At 40.6% G+C, this 23,293-nt stretch overlaps 1 long non-coding RNA gene across 10 annotated transcripts in view; it reads right to left on the reverse strand.

Moving 5' to 3' along the window:
• Positions 1-765: 765 nt before the first annotated feature.
• LOC108352885 (uncharacterized) overlaps positions 766-23,293 on the reverse strand; it is a 69,037-nt gene continuing 46,509 nt past the window's right edge. For 2 of the 10 annotated variants that reach the window (XR_015638226.1, XR_015638228.1), the window contains exons 2-5: positions 12,175-12,264; positions 11,643-11,721; positions 9,427-9,491; positions 766-2,122 (exon numbers count right to left, since the gene is read on the reverse strand). This is a non-coding gene — a long non-coding RNA (uncharacterized LOC108352885). Of the gene's footprint in view, positions 2,123-9,426; positions 9,492-11,642; positions 11,722-12,174; positions 12,265-13,589; positions 13,682-17,053; positions 17,156-17,319; positions 17,471-17,553; positions 17,730-23,293 lie in introns of those variants that run through there. The other 8 variants (XR_015638232.1, XR_015638225.1, XR_015638224.1 and 5 more) reach the window with 7 other exon arrangements.

The following is a 23,293-nucleotide window of genomic DNA, read 5'->3' on the forward strand; positions in this document are numbered from 1 at the left end:
CACTGAATTGGGGACCAAAGATGAGTAGAGGAGTCCAGTAACTAAAAGGCTGTGGAAGAGGGTCCAGTATGATCAAAGATGCAGTCATATGCAATGTGTCAGGTGAAAGTTGTATCAGACCACAGGCTGAAGGGTACTGTTCAGGGCACATCCCACAAACTGGCAGTACCTGAAGCTTACTAGATAGTCATTATGACTCACTTCATCCCACCTGGGTGCCAAAAAGAAGAACGGCCCAACAGCCCCTTCCTCTGTAACCTCTAAGGAAAACCAACAAGGCTTTGACTAACACTGAGTTAAAACATGAGCTGAGGAAGGAGACAAACTCCAGACAGATAAACAGGGCACATCCTCCAGAAATCATTGTTATTGATTAAGCATAATTAAGCCCACTGAAATGGTGATGCATGGAATAAGTGATTGGTTTTTGGACTCACAGTGTGTCATCCTAAAATAAACAATCTTGGCCTCGTACTGTCACAGTGATAAACGAAGAGGCTGGAAGTAACTAGATTTGTTTACCTTACAAGGAGCAGAGCAGAGCCAAGGCAAATTAAGTGTCAAGACAGCAAGACCATGAAGGCGATTGACATGTCCATCACATAAAGGAGGGAAAAAAGAGCTACCTTGAAATAACTCTAGAATTTACAGTCTACTGGCCAAGTTATCTCAAGTATACACTTCACTCAATTCATACTAACTACCTGCTAGGTGCTAGATGTGTTGTCAAACACTGGAGACAACCTAAATAAGACAGTGACTGGCTTCACAAAGCTTTTTAGCATTTATTTGAAAAGTACACATTGCTATTTATGAAGGGCCTACGATACATAAGTTTTGTCAAACTCAGAAAGTTCTCCTTCTCCAAGCAACATTAAAAGACTTGCCCCACAAATGGATGGAACTTGAGAATATCACCCTGAGGTAACCCATCCCAAAAAAGACATACATGATATGTACTTACTTATAAGTGAATATTAGCCATAAAATACAGGATATCCACACTCCACTCCACACACCCAAAGCTAAACAAGAGGGAAAACCCAAGTGAAGATGTTCGAATCTCACTTAGAAGGAGGAATGAAATACGAGGCAAAAGGAGGGAGGGAACTCGGTAGGAGAAAGCATGGGAGCGAATGGGGGAGGGGTTCCGAATCAGATGAGGACAAAAGAGATAGTCAGACACCCACAGCCAAAAACTGGGTGGAGTGTGGGAAATTTTTTGGAAGAAAAGGAAGAAGAATTATGATCCCTGAAGAGAATAGGGACTGCACAGAAAGACCAATAGAGTCAACTAATCTGAATTCTTGGGATTCTCAGAGACTAAACCACCATCCAAAGAACATATACAGGCTGAACCTAGGCCTTCCCAAACATATGGAGCAGTTGTGAGGCTTGGTCCTCATGTGGTTCCTGAACAACTGGAGCAGGGGCTATCTCAAAAGCTGTAGCCTATATGTGGAATATGTTCTACCTGGGCTGTCTTGTCTGCCTGCACTGTAAGAGGATGTGCCTAGAGCTTCATAGACTTGAAGTGCTAGGGAGGGTGATAACCAAGGGAGGCCTCACTCACTCAGAGAAGGGGAAGGTTTGGGGGGTGGGGGAAAGGATGGTGAGAGGGGGGTGACTGACAGGGGGCAGTGAGTGGGATGTAAAGTGAATAAGTAGAATAAAAAAGAATAAAAATAAATTTTTCTTACAAAAGGAAACAAAACAAAAACAAACAAACAAAAACCTTGCCTCATTCTTCCTGGTTCCAGAGCAAGTTTTTATCGCTAATAATCCATAAGGCCAGGAGAACATTATCATTGTCTAGAGCAAATCTTTACCCACGTACATTGTCAACAGGCAGCGTCCTTCCTGTTTGCATAGGATATTGATGGCACTACTGATGGGCTAGGGAGCCAGATGGCATATGTGACAACTATGCCTGCAAGACGTTACAGCTTCTGCTGGCCTTTTTTGGGCCTGAGACCTTGCTTGCTCCTTTGGGTAGTTTGTAAGCTTTTCTTTCCATTTTGACATTGCAGATTTCATTGATATGAGTGTGCTGGGTGCCTCTCCATAGCCTTTCATCAATACCTCGGTGCTCCTTCTTGCTTCCTTAACCATTTCCAAAGTCCTGTGGATTTGGAGAAAGAGAAAAGAGAGACAAATATCATAAAGGATGTTTGCAAAAAGCACAAAGAAAGATTATTTTGTAAGCTTTCTTAACATTATGTATGGTGCATGCGTGTGTGTGTGTGTGTGTGTGTGTGTGTGTGTGTGTGTGTGTGTGTATGTAATTTAGATGTAACCGTTGAGCTGGACACCCATTCTGGCCACTTGTGGATCTCTGAAATAGCTTCTATCTACTAAAAAGAGAAGGCTCCTAAGAGATGGGGAATCTCTTATCTCTAGAGATGACCTCCTTAATGGGTTATCCAATCCTAATGGTCAGCCTTAAAAATACATGTACATCTGAGCATTATAAATAGGCTTCATGTGTGTATAACAATAATAATTATAGAAAAGCCCATGAACATGAAGAGAGAGTTAGGGGGAACACAGAAGTAGTTGGAGGGGGAGGTGTGAAAATGAAGTGAATACTGTACTCATGTATAAATTTTCCAAAAAGATTTCTTTAAATTAAGTTTAAAAAATCTAAAGTACAAGGGTAAAGACTTAGAGTAGAGGTCATAGGTAATCAAACAGATTTGTATGGTCCCCTTAGTCAGCACTATTACAGTGGGAAAATGACATTCTTTGTCCTTCTGAAATTTGCCAGTCCAAAAGGTGTGAGAAGAGATTCGGTCATAGCTGCTACTGCATTCCCTTCTCGATTTGTAAGGTGAGACACCCTGTCTGGCACCTGTTGACCACTTTTGCTTTTTCTTTGAAAAAAAAAAGTATTCTGGGTCATAGCTGTAGTTGTTTGAATGAGAATGGTAAAATTCTGCTCTGAGAGGCTCTACCCAGCAGCCAATGGAAACAGACACAGAGACACATAGCCCAACCTTAGATGGAGCCTGGGGGATCTTGAGGGAGAGTTGGGGAAGAATTGAGGGACCCAGAAGGGGTAGAAACTCTACAGGAAGACCAATAGAGTCAACTCACCTGGTCTCCTGGGGGCTCACAGAAACTGAACCACCAATCTAATTGCACACATGGGCTAGACCTAACTGCCCAGCCCCTCCCAACACTCCCCATCCTCCTCCCCTAGATATATGTACCAGATGTGCAGCTTGGTTTTCACATGAATCTCCCAACAAATAGAGCGGGGTCTGTCACTTAATCTGTTGCCTGCCTGTGGATCCTGTTACCCTAACTGAGCTGCCTTGCCTGGCCTCAGCAGGAGAGGATGTGCCTAGTCTTGCAGTGACTTGGTGTGCATGTGGGGTGGGAGGGTGATACCCTGGAGTGGGGGAGGCACTTCATCCTCAGAGGACTCCAGTTCTAACCAAACCAAACTTCACTGCACTACAATATAAGTAAGAAACAAAGAGAATAATTGTTTAGGTTCATGGGACTGGGTAGAGTTACAAAGAAAATGGGTTGATAGTAAAGAAGGTTTACAGCACAAGTCATCTAGACAAAGTGACCCAACAAGACTTGGGTACAAAGAAGTCCTGCTTAGGACGGTTAAGAGACAGATTATGGGGCAGGGAGAGGGGAGCTACATGCTTCAGGAAGAGCAGGACTGTGCTGTGGTGGCTGTGAAAAAGAACTGAGAGGTAGAGAGGATGTTAGTTTTTCTCAGAACCACAGAGCATGCTCACAACATTGATAGAACTGCTTCTTCCTGGAGCTTCCCTGAACTGAAAGGAGCCATTCACAGAAAGAAGTAGGATGTGCCATCCAGGAATATTTATAAAGAAAGAAGAAACTAGAGGTAACAGTTTCCTATAACACACACACACACACACACACACACACACACACACAAACACACAAACACACACACACACACACACAAACACAGAGACACTCACAGATACACCCGCACCACACACATGCAGACGCACACACAGGCACACACATACATACACATCAATGCAGAGTGTAGGTAGTATTGATACATTTAAAAGACAGCCAGTTTCTATCCCTCTGGTTGCTCCTTTCTGCCCTTCGCATGGAATTTCTAAGCCAGTAAACAACAGACTTTTGCCACGAAGAAGTTCTGTCTAAATATCAGCTCCATGTCGCAAGCCACCGTCTCAGAGATTATGAACTGAAAGTTTAGCTGAAGACCTTGACAAGCAGCTTTACCTCAGCCAATCACATGCATCTAAGCTCTAGGCAGTGACAGACAGTGAATGGCCAGCCTGTGACCAACAAGGCACATGGTCTAAGAAACAGACCATCAGTAGCTTCCTTTGGCATTTAGTCTGTAGGTGATATCCAGAGTGCTGAGAACTTCAGGTGGGTCGCAGCATCATCTCGAATGTTCTTTGCTGAGATAAACTCCATGGATTTGTCTTGTTCACCATTTTTCAATCTAGCGGAGACATTTTCTCTTACTGTTTTTCCCCTTTCTTCAGCCACACAGTTAGGATTCGTGGATCCTTTGATCTTGATCAGAACTACTCAGTTCTGTTGTCTTCGCATGAATGCAAATACCTGAAAGCAAATGGCTGTCAATCATTTACTATTTGCTTGAGGAGGTTGCAGGCCAGGTCAGCCTACAAGACGCGCTTTTCCAGCCTCTGAGGCCATCGTGAACATGTGATATGGATGGATTCTGGAGGGCTACAGTTATTTGTAGCACTGACTTCATAGTCCAGTGCTGTGGAAGGAGGACCAGAACCTGAGATTTCCTCAAAGGCGAAACAAAACTTAGTGGGAATGTCCTGCCACCCTGGGCATAGTTTCATATTTAGACGCATCTTATTCTTCCAACTAGTGAGCCCAGCTCTCTATACAGGTGACTCTCCAACCATTTCCCACCCATGGCTCTGATATCAGACAAAAATCTAAATTTTCCCATTAACATCAGAAGAATCAATTAATTCAGAGTCCTCGATTCTTCAGGAAAGCTTGGTTTATAAAAAGATTATGAAGTATGTTCCCACATCTTTCCATATTGTTTACTAGAAATGGCCCTGGGTTCACAATGTCTTTGAATAGTGAGGGTTGAAGGAGAGGCCATTGTTCTTTAAGCTGTAAACAACCTTAAAAATAGACGCTATTGAATTACCACGCCTCCTGTGGCCTTCCTTGTTCCTCTTTCTGCAGCATGACAGAGGCACAATAGTATGTGGTATTACTATTCCAGTCTGACTCTAACTTTATCTGTGACACTCTAACATAGGTGACTTGGAGCAAAGCTGGAAAGTCTATAAAACCATGGTTCAAAGCCCTGGGAAAGGTGCGAGGGTCACAAGTTCCCATTTTCAGTAGATTTATTTTTAGTACGGCTTTAGGTTCAGTATAAGCATAATAAGCTCCCTCCTCTCCACATTCACAGTCCCTTCCACTGAGAGAGAGTTCTGCAGAGTGGTCTCCTGGAGACAATTCTTAGTCTAGATTTATGCGTGGTCATCAGCATGCACCCTCACAATGGGGTCTGCATTGATGCCGGGTGGTGAGAAGTCACCCTACGAGGGCTCTGTGCACATGCATGGTGGCATATATTCCCTCTCCATATGGGATTTCTATGAATACGTGAGCTCTGTGAGAAGACATGGTGGTACATGCTTCCCCTCCAAGGGAGGTCTGTGTACATCCATGGTGGTGTGTTCTCAACCTCTATGTACAGTCTGTGTGAACAAAGTGTGGTGTGTGCTCGTCCTTCATGTGGGCTCTGTATGTATATATGGTTGTGTGTACTCATCCTTCATGTGAGGTCTGTGTGGACACATGGTGGTGTGCACGTATGGTAGTATGTGCTTACCCTGCATGTGGGCCCTATGTGAACACATGGTGATGTACACTCCCACTTCATGTATGGACACATATGTGTGCACACACGGTGGTATGAATACAGAGTAGTACGCACTTACCCTCACAATCCTTGCATGGCCATTTCACTGTCCCCATAATCCTGGATTCTGTTCTAGTTTTAGGGCAGTATTCATAAAGTTTATGAATGTGATTATTTTAAATGAGCCAGACTTTGCCCAGATAAACCATTGGTTTAACTAAAATTTATTTTTCTGGTTACTACAAAAATTATAGTTTATGTAAATAATAGAAATTTCATTCTATCTGAGAAAGCTCTTGTATTGTTATACATAGAATATGGGTCCTTACAAGATTCAATAATGATATTTTGTTTGAGAGATGTGTGTGTGTGTGTGTGTGTGTGTGTGTGTGTGTGTGTGTGTGTGTCCCCAACTAGTTAAACTTAAGATGTCTTTCCTGCATCATTAGTTGGGGAAGTTCTCTTTCAGAAGAATTTATTTCCTGGGGCTGGAATATTGCCTGGAGCTTGGCCAATGGCAGTTGCTCTGCTCACCTTCCCTTTGACTTGTAATGGTGAGAGTTACTTGTTACAAAGGTAAGCTAAGCTGACATTTATCTGAGTCCTCCTTGGAGAGAACAGTTGGCTTGATTGCCTCTTGGAGTTCCTATGGGCAAAGTCCTTTAGCAAGAGCGGTTGTTAAGGCCTCTGATACTGGAGTCTGTGAAGGACCAGGCTAAGAATAGTGAACAGGCCTGGCTAGCTTGGTGTCCCATCTGCCTACCAGTTTGCAGAACTGTCCTGGGATTCCATGAGGCTCATGTAGGAACATGGAGATTGCAATTTGCTCTGAAGAAAATAAATTTTGGGGAAAGATCTAAAATAGAGTCTCACATACAGCAGATGGTGATTTATGTGGCAAGAGCTGTAGACCAGACTCAACCTGAGGTATCCATTACCTTCTTCTCAGATAAAAGAAGCTGCTCTCAGCTATGGACTCTCCTCAAGTGTGCTTCCCTACATGGGGCCTGTCACCACACTTGTAGACACTGTTGCTTCTAAGTCTCTGTTTCCTGTCTTGATTTAGTTGAACAAAAGAAGAGGCTAAAAGTAGAGTGGAGCAAGGACCACATTGCCTGGATTCCACAGGCAGACTCCAGATGACACCCTGCAAGTGTCAAAACCTTAAGGACACAAGGAACTCTGAAGAACCTCACATACTCCTCCTGAAGGCACCTACACCTACACACACACACACACACACACACACACACACACACACACACACACACTGCAGTCCAGCTCATCAAGCTCCTGAGATGAATATAGTTGGCACCTCATACTGTAACACATCAAGGATGTTGGGACAATTTTATGACTCTTACAAAGTCAAATAGTACCAGGTTTAAGAGCTAGAGTCATTTCTCATCTACCATATATGTGCCTAGATCCAAAGTCTGTCTTCTCAGAAACCTTAGTACACTGAGATTCTCCAGGGATTGTACATATTTGAGCACAGTCCAGTCTTTGATGTGAGTGTTGTCTCCATGCCCCCCTGTTGTGCCCGATAGCTGACACTGCTCCTCTTCATCACAGTCACCACCCTCCACTCTCCAGTGCCCTCCCTGACTGTGGTTCACCAGTCTGTCACATTTACAGCTCCATCCTCCCAATGTGCCTAACTTTCACATGGACCTGGACTACACACATATATTGTCTCCCCTAGGCTTCCGGTGCCATGGCCCATGCTTTGTCATTGTATGCTGACAAGATCGGTGTTAATAAGCACTAAGTTAAATGAGTCCCTGTATAATAGGTGATCTGTGGCCTCAAAGTCTTCCTGCAATCAGACATTCAAGTAGAAATGTAAGCTACACAAAACTGAGGGCATATCTTCCCACCCATAGTTCCTGACGAAGGCTCTGTGGACAGCCTCTTACTGAATACCAATTGTAGTGACAAAAAGTAGGAAAATTTGCAGGTGGAACTGGCAGGGGACAATTTCAGAGGTTAGAAACTGAAAAAGATATTTGGGAAACCTAGATGTTCAGTACATCTGGAATATCATGCTGCGGGCTATAAAAGTACAGCTACTCCAGATCACAGAACCTGCTATGAAGCAGGATTGGGTTTTGTTGATGGCAACAAGTGAATATTACAAGCCTATTATTAGATGAATAAATTCACATAGATTATTATAGTAACTGACATATATTAAATACACAAGAAAGGTTGACTATCATATTAAGATTCTGTACACAAAATATCGAAAGTCTGTGAGTAGGTGAATTGTGAGACTCAAATGAGTGGGTTGAATGGATACCAGACAGAATAGGTCTCAGTAAAGCCTAGCTGCTACTGAGGCATCCACGGTCATGGGAAGCCTTAGGAATCTCTGGAATATTCCTACAGAAGAGAAAATACTCACTGCCAACAGAAGGAGTGCACAAAAGGCTGCATGGCTGCAGATGAGGCCACTGTGCACAGTAAGTTAAGGCAGCTCTGTGGATAGATACCTTGCTAGGAAGTAGCCATTGCACAATGCACAACCTTACTTAGACGTGAAAACCCTTTTCATTGTCTTGCTCATTGGCCTCTAGTGGCTGTGGAGGTTGGAATTGGGGGGCAGATTTTAGGATGATTCTTAAAATCCCAGAAGAATGGTGATTCAGAGTATGGTCCTCCATGTCAAGAAGCTACCGTCTTTCTAAGATTAGCTGTGCCTTTCTAGATCATTGGCACTCCGTCGTAGAGGAATAAGGTGGGAAATCTGAGTAATATGGCTAGAAGTTTGTCCCAGCCTCATCTAGGCTGAAGTGCACTGCTCTCTCCAGGGATTTCCCTCCAGAATGAGTGAAGGCAGTACTGACTAGAAAGACCTGGTCAGAGGTAACTTGGAAGCATGAGTTTCTGTAAAAGTCAGCCCACAGTTCACGGCTGGTCAGGTAGAGAGCCCCAGTTGCCTATGTTTAAGGACACAAATGTTTTCTCAACTACATATAGCATTCATATGCATATAGCATTTATTCTCTTACCAGCTTATATATACATTTCATTTTAAAGTTCTTCACCTAAATGATGTAGTTAAAATTACTTAAGGCTTCAGAATCTGCTGTAGTAACATAAAAGTGTTAAACGATCACCGTACCCACACAGGCTTTGCAGACCTTTGTACTGTAAGCTAAATACAATGGCCAATTGCATGGACTAGCCTTATGCTGGCTGAGAGTTTTACCCAAACCTTGTGCTCATCTAAACTGCTCTTTTGAAAAGACAGAGTAATTACTGCAGATTTCTCTCTATATTTTTTAACCTTTCAGAACAAATAAAGAAATGGACTTTTAGCTAATTTAAACAATTCGCCAAAGGATATAGAAATCCTCATAGTGGAAGGATTTCTCTACAACAGCAACTCTGGAGATAGACTAACCCACAGGCATTCTGCATCTGTCTCTGGTCAGTTTAAATGCAGAGGCCATTAAGTTCAGCCCTGTTCAGGTATGCAAAGACTGAATGTCACACACTCTACAGTAAGAAACACTCACCAGGGCTGAGATAGCCAAACCAATGACACATCGAGGAAACAAGGGTCCGATTTGGAGACTGTGAGCTGTAAGATAAATAGTTACTTAACAAAACATTCAAACAACTTCTTGGACAGATTTTTTAAAAGATTCTTTTATCTCTAGAGAAAGTGAGCAAATTGTTGTATTAGATAGTGAAACAGAACTTCAGAGGTGAGCGTGTCAGTTTAAGTTTTCCTGTCTGGTCATTAGGAGAACCCAGTAGAGCTCTTCTACACAATGCATTTAATTCCATAAAATAAAGAACATTGAATTACAAGGTATGCCAACTACATTAAAATTTGTTCAACAAAATACATTTAGAAGTTGTGATTGTGTATTAGCAAATTAGCCAACAAGATCTAGTAACACATCTGATAATTACTATAATTTCAAAGTGCTGGCAAGTGTAAATAATGTCTTACGTTAAAATGAATGGTTTTGATCATAGCAAAGTTGCATACATTTCTAATACAACTGAGATCTGTTATCTGGGTTTGTAATAAAGGGAAGTACCATATTTCCCTTAAAAGTAAAAATAACAATTTTAAATATAATAGATGTAACAACTATTTTCTGTCTCTAAGTCTGTAGACTTCTTTAATTCCAGGTTAAATGTCCTTATTCAAAGGACTCAGATAAATCTGCAGCTTATTTTAATTCTGTGGATTACAAATGAGCAGGGAGTATCCTTGATCTTTCTAATAGTTAAGCTATCATTCATTCTACATTTTGCACAGAGGTGCATTCAGATTATCCACTGGTGATGGTTAATGGAATCTAGACAATAATCCCTGGTCTATAAGGTAGTGCCATGCTTACTAGATTGTTTACTCAACTGTGTAAGAATGCAGTCAACCAATCTAGATAATGATGGCGATTAGGGAAGAAATTTTAAAAAGTGATTTTAATTACTGGTAACTGTAACATCAAAGTTAACAGAATCAAGCAATCAAAAATTAGGTAGAATATTCGGCAGGGATTTCTTTTACTCTAAGACACAGTGAAGAGTATGTGGATGATCTTCAAGGACACCCCTTTTATTTGCCAGGAATTCATTTTCATTCATTTGATGGTGATAGCTGTTTTTGTTTGGAGAGCAAACCCCCATTACATTCTAAACCATGTTGCTTTAATGTAATTTCATTATCCTTAGCTTGAAGCTCAGATCTTCTCTTGCCATTACCTTTCTCTGGCTATAAAAATTAGGTCTAACAGTAGCTTATAGCTTATATGAGACAGATAGGAATCTCAATACGCTTCTTGGAATTTACCTACAAAAATCCTCTAAAACATGATGAATGGGAAGAAGAACTATATGAAAGGTCAACATCCTCTAGAATGAACATTAAAGGAAGAAAAGCCGAGGTCAATCATGAAGAATTAAGGTTGAGTTCTGTTGAGGTCATCTGAACTCCTAGATCAATCTGTGCCTGGGCCACATGCATCTATGGACTTAGGAACAGGCCATTGCATTCTTTCTGTGCTGTCAGCCATTTTGAAATAGATTTCTGCCCTTGGCAATTATTTTGACTGGTAAATTGCTTCTTAATGAAACCAATGAAGATGTATGTTGCTCCTTCAGAAGCTCAGGATTTTTCTTTCACCAAGATTGCCCACTTATGCTTCCCACTATGCCCAGGAGCCAGCAGAGGAGGATGATAGAGAGGTGTGGCAGGAAAATAGGGCATGTGGTGCAGGCAAGCACAGATGATGTCACTGTGCCTCTCAAATCCCAGCCAGATCATACTCCTCAACTTCACCTTACCTCATCCTGTTACCTATTAGGACCTTAGCACAGTTAACTGCCATCTAATTTCTAAAAATGGTGAGAATAATAGATTGGCCTTACTGTTTTATTTTTGTGCATCAAATTTGGAATCAACAGTTTGGATATGGAAGAAAAAAATCTATTCATGAGGTGAATGGAAAGCTGTGTAAAGATCAATTAGAACCAAGGGGACATTTTAAAGGCTTCTTAATTGACCTCCAGATGTTGACTATCCACGCCATACCACCCTCAAGTCTAGAGTCACGGGAAAGGGTGGATAGTCAAGCTTCTCCCTTTGGAGAACTTACAATAGTGGAGAGAAGCATAAATGCACAATGAAATAAACGAACAGGAAAGTGTCAGCCAGGAATGAAGAAATGAATGCCTAGAGAATTGCAAACTGACAGTGTGATGAAGAATAACCTACCTGGGTGTGAGATGCCATTTCCCACTTCATGAGTTTGCTCTGCCAGGCAACTGGGACTCACTTGTGGTCTCTCGGGCTGCTAAAGTGATCAGACCTCAGAAAATTAGTTGACTCCAGGTACTCACATTGCAATTTCACTAAAAGATGCAGTAATTTTTAAACAATGTGTTTATGCTGCAACATTGATCATCTCAGCTGCTTTTCTTGCTCTTCCTCTTGGGAATATTTCTAGATTATTGTGTATACATTGGACATTGGACACTCAAGGAAAGAGCTCCAGTATAAGGTGGGTGGGAAAAACAATGACAGCACAAGTATCAGCAACACACTGATCTCATCACCCACTGTGCTCTTTCTTATAAACACCAATTAATTAGGTCCTTTGAGATAAAAATAAGAACTATGCCCATTTTTCAAATGACAAAATTGGGAAACAAGATACTGTGAGTGATCTGTTACTTTCCACAGTCAGCAGGTGACACAGCCATGCAACCTGGTTCCTTGCCCTCTAGATCCCAGTTCCTAAACTCACAGTGCCTTCATCAGGGTGTTGAGGAATAAGTAGGTTGATCCTGAAGACTCAGAAGAAGCAGATCTCTGCTCTATGTTCAAGTTCCAGAACCTACAGTGTAAGTTCGACAAGTCTGAAAACTCTTTGAAAAAAAATCTTGGTAAAATTTAATTGCCTCTAACAGGATAAAAATAACCAGTGCCTTACTCTGAGATCCCCTGAGAGACAAGTCCCAGACAAGGACTTGGGTGCAGGTGTTCGATTTGTGTCATAATCACAGAAAGCAGCCAGGAGGGACATGGGGTAATGAAACAAGGAAGCAGGAAGGCCTCCTGAGGGTATGTGTCTGAGCATGTGCTGTGGGCACTGAGACCTGATTCTTCCAATGTGGCTCAGAAGTGTTCATGACCATGAGAAGAAAGCAATCCTCCACTGATTCCTGATCCACTTTGGGTGAGGGTCTCCTTCCCATATGAAGCTGTGGCTTCCTGACAGCCTATACTGTATTGACAAAGCTGAATGCCCACTCTCTTACATCATAAAAAATCCTTAAAGATGCAGTACGCTCAGGAGGGAGATAAAAACGGAAATTAAGCTGACAGGAAATGTTCATCACCGCAATGGAAAAGACTTAGGTCAGGGAGTGCAGAACAGCTAGAAACATCTGCCTGTCTTTGCATTATGTTAGTCAGAGATTACCGTTTATCGGCAGCATCTGGCTGAGTGCCTGAGAGCCATGGGTAAATATCACAGGACCAGTTATTTAAAGAAAGCAAGGTCAGTTCTGCCTACAACCACAATTACCTATTTTCTCTACTATCATCACAATGCGATCATCAAACCATTGCAAATTCAAACATGAAAGATCTTTAATCAGTAACTCACACCACAGCAAAGGTAATCCATAATTTATTATGTTTGGACATAAAATCCCAAACTATACAGGATCTTTTCAGCATTGATATTTTATTAAAATATATTTCTGAAAACCATGCTCAGTGGTTTTAAGTAGATTTATTTGGTATTTAAAAAAAACCTTTTATTTTCTTTGAGCGTTCCAAGCATATATCCAGTGTATTATGAATATATTATCTTTCTACCCCCAAGTTCTCCCAGGAACACCCACATCGCCATCCTATCTTTATATCCTCTTTCTTTCTTTAATCTGGGATTTAGCACATAGACAAACACTCTTGCTTCATCCCCTGCACTTTTCAATTTTCCATCTTGAGATGGTATCACAATAAAGTACCAAGAATAGTTTGGACATTCTTCTGTAGTCTGTAGGTAGACTTTCAGCTTGGAATCCTTCTGTCTCAACCTCTCAAGTATTGAGATTACAGGCCTGAAACATGAGACTCAGCTTTATTCTATACAGTACAAGGAAAGAGCAAGAGAGGAGAAAATAAAAGAATATATTAACAAATCTGACTTACCTGAAGCATGCTCCATACAGAATACAATAAATACGTTGAACTTTCATCGAATTTCATGACGTTTGCTATTAAGTGACTGAAAGGACAAACAGCTGAAGAGAAAACATTTGCTAATCATATACTCATAAAGAATCTGCATCAACAATATCTAAAACAGGCTGCAAAGTGAAAAGATTGGTCCACCTGTCCAGCCTAATAAATGTAGCTCTCATCCTTCCTCAAAGAATCTTCATTTTGCAACATGGACTGTGCTGGCTAGTGTTATGTCAACTTGACACAAGCTAGACAGACCCATTGGAGAGCAAAGAATCACAACTGAAGAAACGCCTCCCTGAGATCAGGCTGTAAGCAAGCCTGCAGGGCATCTTTAAATAAGTGATTGATGAGGGAGGTCCCGCCCATTGTGGGTGGGGCCCTCGCTGGGCTGGTGGTACTGGGTCCTATAAGAAAGCCAGCTGAGAAAGCCACGAAGAGCAAGCCAGTAAGCAGCATCGACGTCATCAGTTCCTGCTTCCGGTTCACTGCTCTGATTGAGTTCCTGTCCTGATTGTCCTCTGTGATGAAAAGTGATGTAGAAGTGTAAGTCAAATAAACCCTTTAGTCACCAAGTTGCTTCAGCCATGGTGCTTTATTATAACAAGGATAACCATAACGAAGACAGAGACATTCACAGAAATTCACAACTGTTCAAAATGTAGAAAATAAGTCCCTAACCCCAAGCAATACACCTGAAATGCAACCAAAACCTACAAGGGAAATGGCAGAGGAGGACGCAGAAAGATCGTTGGAGCCAGAAGACCAGGTCACCTGCTGCCAAATAGTGTCTTACAGACATGACAGAAATACTGCACCCATGAAATCGCAACAAGATGATTCCTTAAACAAGACAGCAAAGGATAACACCAGTCAACACAGGGAAACTTCACAAGGCCTCACCCCAGATGAAGAGTAACAGACAGATAGCGCTGAGAGAGAAAAATCAGTCTAATAGTAATGAATTGTATATACACACACACACACATATATATATATATGTGTATATATACATATATACATACACATAAATTCACACACATATATATATGCATGTGTGTATGCATATATATTTGAGATTTGTCTGTGTGATTGTATGATTGTGATTGTGTGTGTGAATAATAATTAAAGAATAATAGGTCATAACACTAGGGTGGGGAGTGGAAAATACACACAAGAAGTTGGAGAGGGGGAGAGAAAGGTTAAAGGAGCTGCATTTCATATATGATATTCTCAATAAAGAAAAGAGAAAGAAAAAAGAAAGGAAGGAAAGAAGGAAGGGAGGAAGGAAGAAACAAAGGAAGGAAAGAAGGAAAAAAGAAAGAAAGGAAGAAGATCAAGTGCTTCACCACATAGATATACAAATGGAAAACAATCCATGAGAAACCACACTGAACATCCTTAGTCCTCAGAGAAATGCAAAGTTAGATCACAATGGGAACCCAATTGGTTCTCTGAAGGGGAAATCATGCCCTGACTGGGAGGTAGCAGCAACTGAGCCCTAGAGCTCTCATGCCATTGAAGGGGATGCAGAATGAGTAGTGACACTGGAAGCATTCTGATGGCTTCTGGAAATCAGAACACGGAGAAAGCAGAATGCCCATCTCAAGCCTTTCCCCTCAGGAAAGCACAGAGCTACATAAGGGCTCTTCTGTAAGCATGCAGAATCTTTTTCCAGAAACTGCAGCAAATATGTGAGAAGTCCAGCTGGTGAAAGGCCAAATTATAGTGTATTAATACCACAGAAAATGCTCAGCTGGGGAATACAGATCAACTAGTGATACATATAACAACATGGATTAGTCTTGAAATAATTGCACTGACTGTACAAAGCCAGACAAAACAAGAGTGCACACTGTATGAGTCTAATTATAGTTAATTGTCTTAAATCTCCAGTGACAGGGACTAGATGAGGGTTTGCGTGGGAAGGAGATGTGGGACAGAGATGTGGGACATAGCTCATATGGAGACTGAGAAGACCTTTGCTGTGATGGATGTGGTCCCATATTGCTTGTGATAATAGCTGTCCAGCTGTGTTGGAAATATTCCAGTAAATTGAACAATATAACTATATGCTGCTGAATGTCTGCCAATTACATCTACTAAAAGATGGAGTTTACTCTGATTTAAAGATGGGAAAATTGTCACTATCAAGGTATAGCTTGTAAGTGGCCACCAAGTTTATCTGTGCACAAGGTTACAAATATTGTAGCACCTCGGAACTCCTTATGAGGTAAGTCATTAGGAAGTCTCTAGACCTGTCTAGTAAATATGTTTGCATGTGTGCCTCTGCCCCTGGATTAAGAATGATGCTTTAAATACTTCACCATCCTGGCCATTAATCCCAAGTCCAGATGGCATTATGTCTAGAGAGTCTAGAGTTTATGTCCGTCTTTCATCGGAATTGGAATATCATTACTCAGAGGTGTTCAGTCCTTCCTAGAAGGAAAGCATTCCCCAGGAGCAAGTTTACACTTGGAAAAGAGTCCCGCATTTTCAACAAAAAGTGCATTCTGCTTATAAGTTGATGGGGATGACTTTATGATGCTGGTTCTTGACCTAGAGCTGAGAGGAAAATGGACACAAGACAAACCCCACCCCTAACCCAGAAGATATCTCTAATTGATAACCACTTTCAAATAACAATTCGTTTTCTTCAACGAAGTCTTATTGGGGAAACAAACTGCTTTTAAGGGTAGGCCCTCTGCCCAGCAGTAGATGGCTGACACAAATGATGTCAACACATGTATGGAGGTTCTGTGTCTCAAATGTTGTACCAATGCATTTTTCCTTTTCTCTTTAATCTTGTATTATAGCATTTTTTTAAGAGTTTTACAGTTGAACTTTATTTCATACCAACTTGGACAAAATTAAGCAAAAATTGGGAAAATGTGTATCATATCTAATTTCAGCTTTTTACAGTGTCATCTTAGTTGAAGAGAGTAACTGATTAGAGTTTGTAGATTACATGACTACAACAAATAAAATATATGCATGCTTGCCTTTGAAAATGTGTGAACAATGAATGTATCAATACTGTGTGGTCGTTGAAGTCCAGCATCCTGTCTGAGAAACAGTATTCTCCGACCCCTAATGTAGGTCTTTGTTTATAGTCCAAGCAGGCCTTGAACTGTGGCTGTGTGGCCTTGGCTTAACTCAAACTTGCATTCTTTCCTCAGCCTTCTGAGTCACGTGACATTACAGCTAGACATGATCTTTTTCTGTATACCTTTTATATTATGCATAAGGGTTTCATGGCTACACTATTTTACTTGCGTAATTTCTTGGTGATTGGTAGCGTTTGTTTTTTACGGGGCTTCTCTGTGTAGGAATGTTTGTGTCTGAGCCGATACATTATTTTTTTGTGCTTTTTCTTTGGCTCCTTTTCTTTCGCCCTGCTCAGCACTCCCATTTGTGTGGTTTTGTATTACCTTCTTTTCTTTTCTTTTTTCCTTTTCATTCCTTAGACGCTTGCTTGTTTTCTGAGAGAAAAAGGGTGTGGACCCGGGTGCAAGGGGCGATATGGAGGAATTCTGAGGAGTTGGAGAAAGGAAAATATAATAACAATAGACTGCATGAAAAAACCAATTCCAATTAAAGAAAAATAAATCTCATTCCATCTTTATGAGGTTCTCAGAATTGAACTCAGCCTTCCAGTTTGGCAAACCAAGCACTTTTACCCACTGAACCATCTCACCTGCTCAAGAAATCCTTCATTCTCAGGATGACGTAGCAGGCTTAACTCTGTATGGGGGGAGGTCGTCTAAAGTAAATAGACTTAGTGGTTGATGCTCTCTGTGACTGCAGGGCTCAAAGGATATGGTGCTGGCGTCCTGGGGCAACAATGCCTGCAGAAAGAGCCTATGTTCAAGTATGGGCAAAGGAGGGAACGAAGCAGCCGGGCTCCATCTTTACTGTCAGATCTACTCACGTGTCGTGAGATGCAGGGGACAAGCTCCAATGCAAGAATATTTAGGGGAACATGCCATATGCAGACTCCAGTAGACTAGAGGGATGGAGCCTCCGGGTCTAAATGGCGAACAGACTACACTGACTCCTTTGTCAGGGTTTCAGTTACTGTGCCCAGTGGTCAATGATGATGGTAACCTGTTAAATTGGAAGTTCAAGGAAGAAGCAATTCACAAGTTCTTTTGCTGCTCTTAGCAGTGGTATGAATTATAAACCCCTCCTGTCTGGAACTTGTACTAGTGAATTCATGATGTATGTCTTATTTAATCATTGATTACTTGGGTGACAGTTGAGTTATCAGATCCATTGTCTCTTTTTACAATGCTTGAGTTCAAGTGACATTTACATTATAGCCCAACATTGCCTTTGGTAGTCACCTCATTTCTTGTTATTACACAGGATGTGTCATTTTACATCCTCACAACAAGGATGCCACAGCACAAGGTTCATACAAATTGATTTAACTATTCTATTTTATTGCTAATTAGTATCGTTAACTTCTTATTATTCCTAAACATAGGTTAAAGACCATGATACGTGTGTGTGTGTGTGTGTGTGTGTGAGAGAGAGAGAGAGAGAGAGAGAGAGAGAGAAAGGAAGAAAGAAAGAAAGAAAGAAAGAAAGAAAGAAAGAAAGAAAGAAAGAAAGAAAGAAAGAAAAAACAAACATGAATATGCTCAACACAGGGCTTTGTCAAGTCACTGAAACATCTACTTACTGAGGGCCACAGGATACACTGTTATGTGATAATGGAGTGTCTACACACACTCTGGTTGCCCTTGGTAACACATCTGCTCTCCTCATTCTTGCTTCTAGAGTTCTCTTCCTAAACTAATTGGCTCTGAATCCTTCAGTCAAACTCTCGGTTCCTTTGTTGCCACCTTGGAATCTACTCTTTCAAACAATAAGCACTTTCAATATTAGTCTAGAAGAACTGGGCAGACAGCCTTGGTGTAGGCAGACAAGCTCTCAGTATTCTGAGGCCTGGAAGAACCTTTACTATTTTTCTTTATTTTCTTTGCGATGTGAATACAATTTTAACATTTCAATGATAACAGCTTAAACATTACTTGGGAAAGGTGAATTTAAAACTAGGGCCAATTGTATAAAAGAAATTTTAATCAAATGGAAATCTTTAGGCTCATTCAACAATTAATGTCCAGATATAAGAAGACACTGTGTGAAAACCATACTTCACAGCCTTGGTCTGGCATAAGAATAGTAAAATATTTTGTGATACATATTGACCATTTGTTCCACCCAGAAGACTCATGTCATCAGATATAATTTTGAAGCCTTGATACCAAGTGTTACCCTAATTTATTATTTAAAATGGGAAACATTTTGTCATAATATATTTGCAATGATCATTAGTTGTCTTTGATAAATGGCCACTCAGGAAAACATTAAACAAAAGCTAACCACTTCCCTTGACAGCAAATGAACTCTCCTATCAGACTGATGAGTAAATCGTCCTCTCTCAAAGCAGTGAGACTTCTCCATACAGTCATACATACAGCAAGCTTCACTCAGCACTCCCTAGTTTGCTGCAGTATTTGGCATTTCCTTTCTTTGAAAATCAGAAAATTTGCTAGTTTTAAATTATGATAAGAAATATTTTCTAAACAAAGTAAGAGATTGAATGAGAACAAAAACTGAAAGATATCCCTGGTGTCTGAGTGATAGGCAATTTAGTATTTCTCTGCTACCTGATATAAGAAAAGGTGTGACCAGCAAAATGTACAAACACATCAGTTCGAGTTCAGCAATATCAGCTCACTGTTCTATTTGATTATGAATATAATCTATAGGCCTTTGGTTTGTGCAACAGAGAAACACAATCCCTCCTAAGAGAAGCCAGGACCTTCAGTGACACCAATGTTCAGCCCAAGTACTTTTGATTGGCAACTACAGCACTTGAAGAACCTTGCCTACCGCTCCAGCTTTGGTGTCTTTAGACAAGCATGACATTTTTAATTTCTATCTGCTATGAATCTTTGGGTGATCAAGTGAGTGACAGTCTCAACATACTCTTGAAATGACTGGTAAATAGCACATATTCCAAACTGCTCCTACTGCAGGGCCCAGCAGCCTATCATAGAACTATTTACTGTGGCCAATTGTGTCACCTCCACTCCCAAAAAGTCACCTATTGACACCCAGCCCCTGCACACTCCTAACTGAAAATACCACTGTGTTTAGAGACAGGCGCCTTGAGAGAGTAAAGAAGTTAAATGGAAGCTTGAGAACAGACCTTAGTACAGTGTGACTGGTGATTTACCAAGAGAAATAAACACAAGGAGAAGGCAAGAAGCCTCAGGGAAACCAACTCTGCCTGCACCCTGACCTTGGCCTCAGCTCTGCAGAATTGTGAGGAAATAAAATCCCATTGTTACTTGGTTGGAGTTACTTTAATGTGGCAACTCTAAAAATTAGTAGACTATCCTAGATAAAAACCAAATTTTAAAAAAACCTGCCCAAACAGGTAAGATGACCATTATCAAACACTGGACTCATATGAGCTGAAGAAAAGCACTCCCAGAAGGAGAAGCAGAGGAGCCCAGTGCTCTTTTGATAAGGGTCTGCATCTGAGATGTATTTGCAACAGCAATGCAAGGGTGGAAACAGGCATGTGCACGTGCTCTCCCAGAGTTCAAAGACAAATCATAGCTGAGGGAGTTGAAAATGGACTCAAGGGAGGGAAGAAAGAGGTCAGTGCAGCAAAGTTCTCATCTATCTGCAGTGGTTGCTATAGAACACTGAACTGTGAACTTACAACGCAATATCTTCCATGGCCAAACAGTTCTCAGACAGAGCGCAGCGAGCTGGTGTCAAGAGCATGGCTGCAGGAAGGGTCTTACTGAATTACCATTGTACGTGCTAAAGATGGCTGCAAAAATGCCCCTCCCAAGAGAAATGAAGCTATAGTTAATTTAAAATGGTGACAAATAAAAGAAAGGACATTAAATATAACCATTACAACTCTCCTGCAAATATAAAATTAAGTTCAAAATAAGAAAGGGAACTTTTTGAGTACCCAGATTGGAGTGATCATTGAAAGTCATCTTATCCATAGGTTGACAGGACAGATTGTAAAGAAGATCTTTACAATCTGTCAAAATAAAAAGAATATTAAATTAAGCAACTTTGAGAATCAAGATCAATGCTGCACAAAACTATTTCTTCTAAACTAGAAATAATTGAATTGAAATACAATATGTATTTTGAGAAGCACCAAGCTGTAAAATAGTTAAATATAAATATGGTAAAGAATATAAAACATCTACACATTGAAAACTAAAAGACATCCTTGGCAAACAATAAACAAAACATAAATAAATGATGAAATACAGAATTTTCCTTTTTTAGAAGACTTGCATATTGGTGACCCTCAAATGAATCCTTAAGGTATCACTTTTCAGTCTCTATTTGCACTCCAGAATTAACCCTGTGGAGCAGCTCTCTGGACTCAAATTCCACCTGGAGAGAGCTGGTCTCCCACTAATGCTGTCACTCCTAACTTCGCAGGCGTGACAGACACTTTTGCTCCAATAGCTGGCCAAAGAGGAACCTGTCAGAAGGCTACAGCACTCAGGAACTGCAGTGCAACTAGGGACAGGGTCTTTCAATTCTCCACCTGTACCCAAGAGGTAGCCTTGTGGCACAGTTCTCTGAAACAAAATTCCAACCAGAGAGAGCTGATCTCCCAAGATGGCCAACACACCTAAGATCACAGGCTCACATGCTCACATGCTCACAGAAGAGATAGGCTCCAGGCAGAGACAGCAAGACCAAATAACACAAAAGATAACAGGTGGTGAGAGGCAATGACAAGAAACTAAGCAACTGAAACCAAGGCTACTTGGCATCATTAGAACCCAGTTCCCCCTCTAAATCAAGTCTTGGATAACCCAACACAACATAAAAGCAGGATTTGGATTTAAAATCACATTTTATGAAGATGATACAGGAGTTTAAGAAGGAAATAAGTGACTCCATTAAAAATACAAGAGAAACACAAAGAAACCCTTAAAAAGTAAACATAAAAATCCCTTAAAGAATTACAGGAAAACACAACCAAACAGGTGAAGGAATTGAACAAAACCATCCAGGATTCAAAAGTAGAAATAGAAACAATACGGAAATCATACATGGAGACAACCCTGGAGATAGAAAACCTAGGAAAGAGATCAGGAGTTATAGATGCAAGCATCACCAACAGAACACAAGAGATGAAAGAAAGAATCTCAGGTGCAGAAGATACCATGAAAAACATTAATACTACAGTCAAAGAAAATGCAAAATGCAGAAAGCCCCTAACCAAAAACATGCAGAAAATCCAGGAAACAATGAAAGGATCAAAGCTAAGGAAAATAGGTAAAGAAGGGAGCAAAGATTCCCAATGTACAGGGCCAGTAAATATCTTCAACAAAATTATAAAAGAAAACTTCCCTGATCTAAAGAAAGAGATGCCCATGAATATACAAGGAGCCTGCAGCACTCCAAATAGATGGGACCAGAAAACAAATTTCCTCCTGTCACATAATAATTAAACACCAATGCACAAAACAAAGAAAGACTATTAAAAGCAGTAAGGAAAAAAGGTCAAGTGAAGACCTGTCAGAATTACAACAGACATCTCAACATAAATTATAAAGACTAAGAAATCCTGAGCAGATGTCATACACACCCTAAGAGAAGACAAATATCAGGTCAGGCTACTATACCCAGCAAAACTCTCAATTACCATAGATGAAGAAAGAAAGATGTCCTGTGACAAAAACAAATTTACACAATATCTTTCAACAAATCCAGCCTTACACAGGATAATAAATGGACAACTCCAACAAAAGGAAGGATACTACACCCTAAAAAAGCAAGAAAGTAATCTTTCAACTAACCCAAAAGAAGATAACTACACAAACATAATTCCACCTCTAACAACAAAAATAACAGGAAGCCATGATCACTATTCCTTTCTTAATATATCTTAACATAAATGGACTCCATTGCCCAATAAAAAGACAGACTAAGAGACTGGATATATAAACAGGACCCAGTATTTTGCTGCATACATGAAATGTACCTCAGTGACAATGACAGACACTGCTTCACAGTAAAAGGCTGGAAGGAAATGATCCAAGCAAATGGTTTCCAAAGAAACAAGCTGAAGTAACCATTGTAATAATCCAATAAGATCAATTATCAACCAAAAGTTATCAAAAAAAGATAGCAGGACACTTCATATTCATCAAATGAAAAATCTACCATGATAAACTCACAATTCTGAACATGTATACTCCAAATGAAAAGGCACCCACACTCATAAAAGAAACTTTGCTAAAGCTCAAAGAACACATTGCTCCTCACACAATAATAGTGGGAGACTTCAACATCACACTCTCATCAATGGACAGTTCATGGAAACAGAAACTAAACAGAGACATAGAGAAACTAACAGAAGTTGTGAACCAAATGGATTTAACAGATATCTATAGAACACTTCATTCTAAAACAAAAGAATATACCTTCTTCTTAGCACCTTTGGTACCTGCTCCAAAATTGACCATATAATTGGTCACAAAACAAGTCTCAACAATACAAGAAGATTGAAATAATCCCTTGCGTCTTATCTGATCACCACAGACTAAGGTTGGTTGGTCTTCAATAACAACGAAAACAACAGAAAGGCAACATATACA

Source organism: Rattus norvegicus, chromosome 15, assembly GCF_021556685.1.
Source record: "Rattus norvegicus strain SHRSP/BbbUtx chromosome 15, alternate assembly SHRSP_T2T, whole genome shotgun sequence".
Lineage (NCBI taxonomy): Eukaryota > Metazoa > Chordata > Mammalia > Rodentia > Muridae > Rattus > Rattus norvegicus.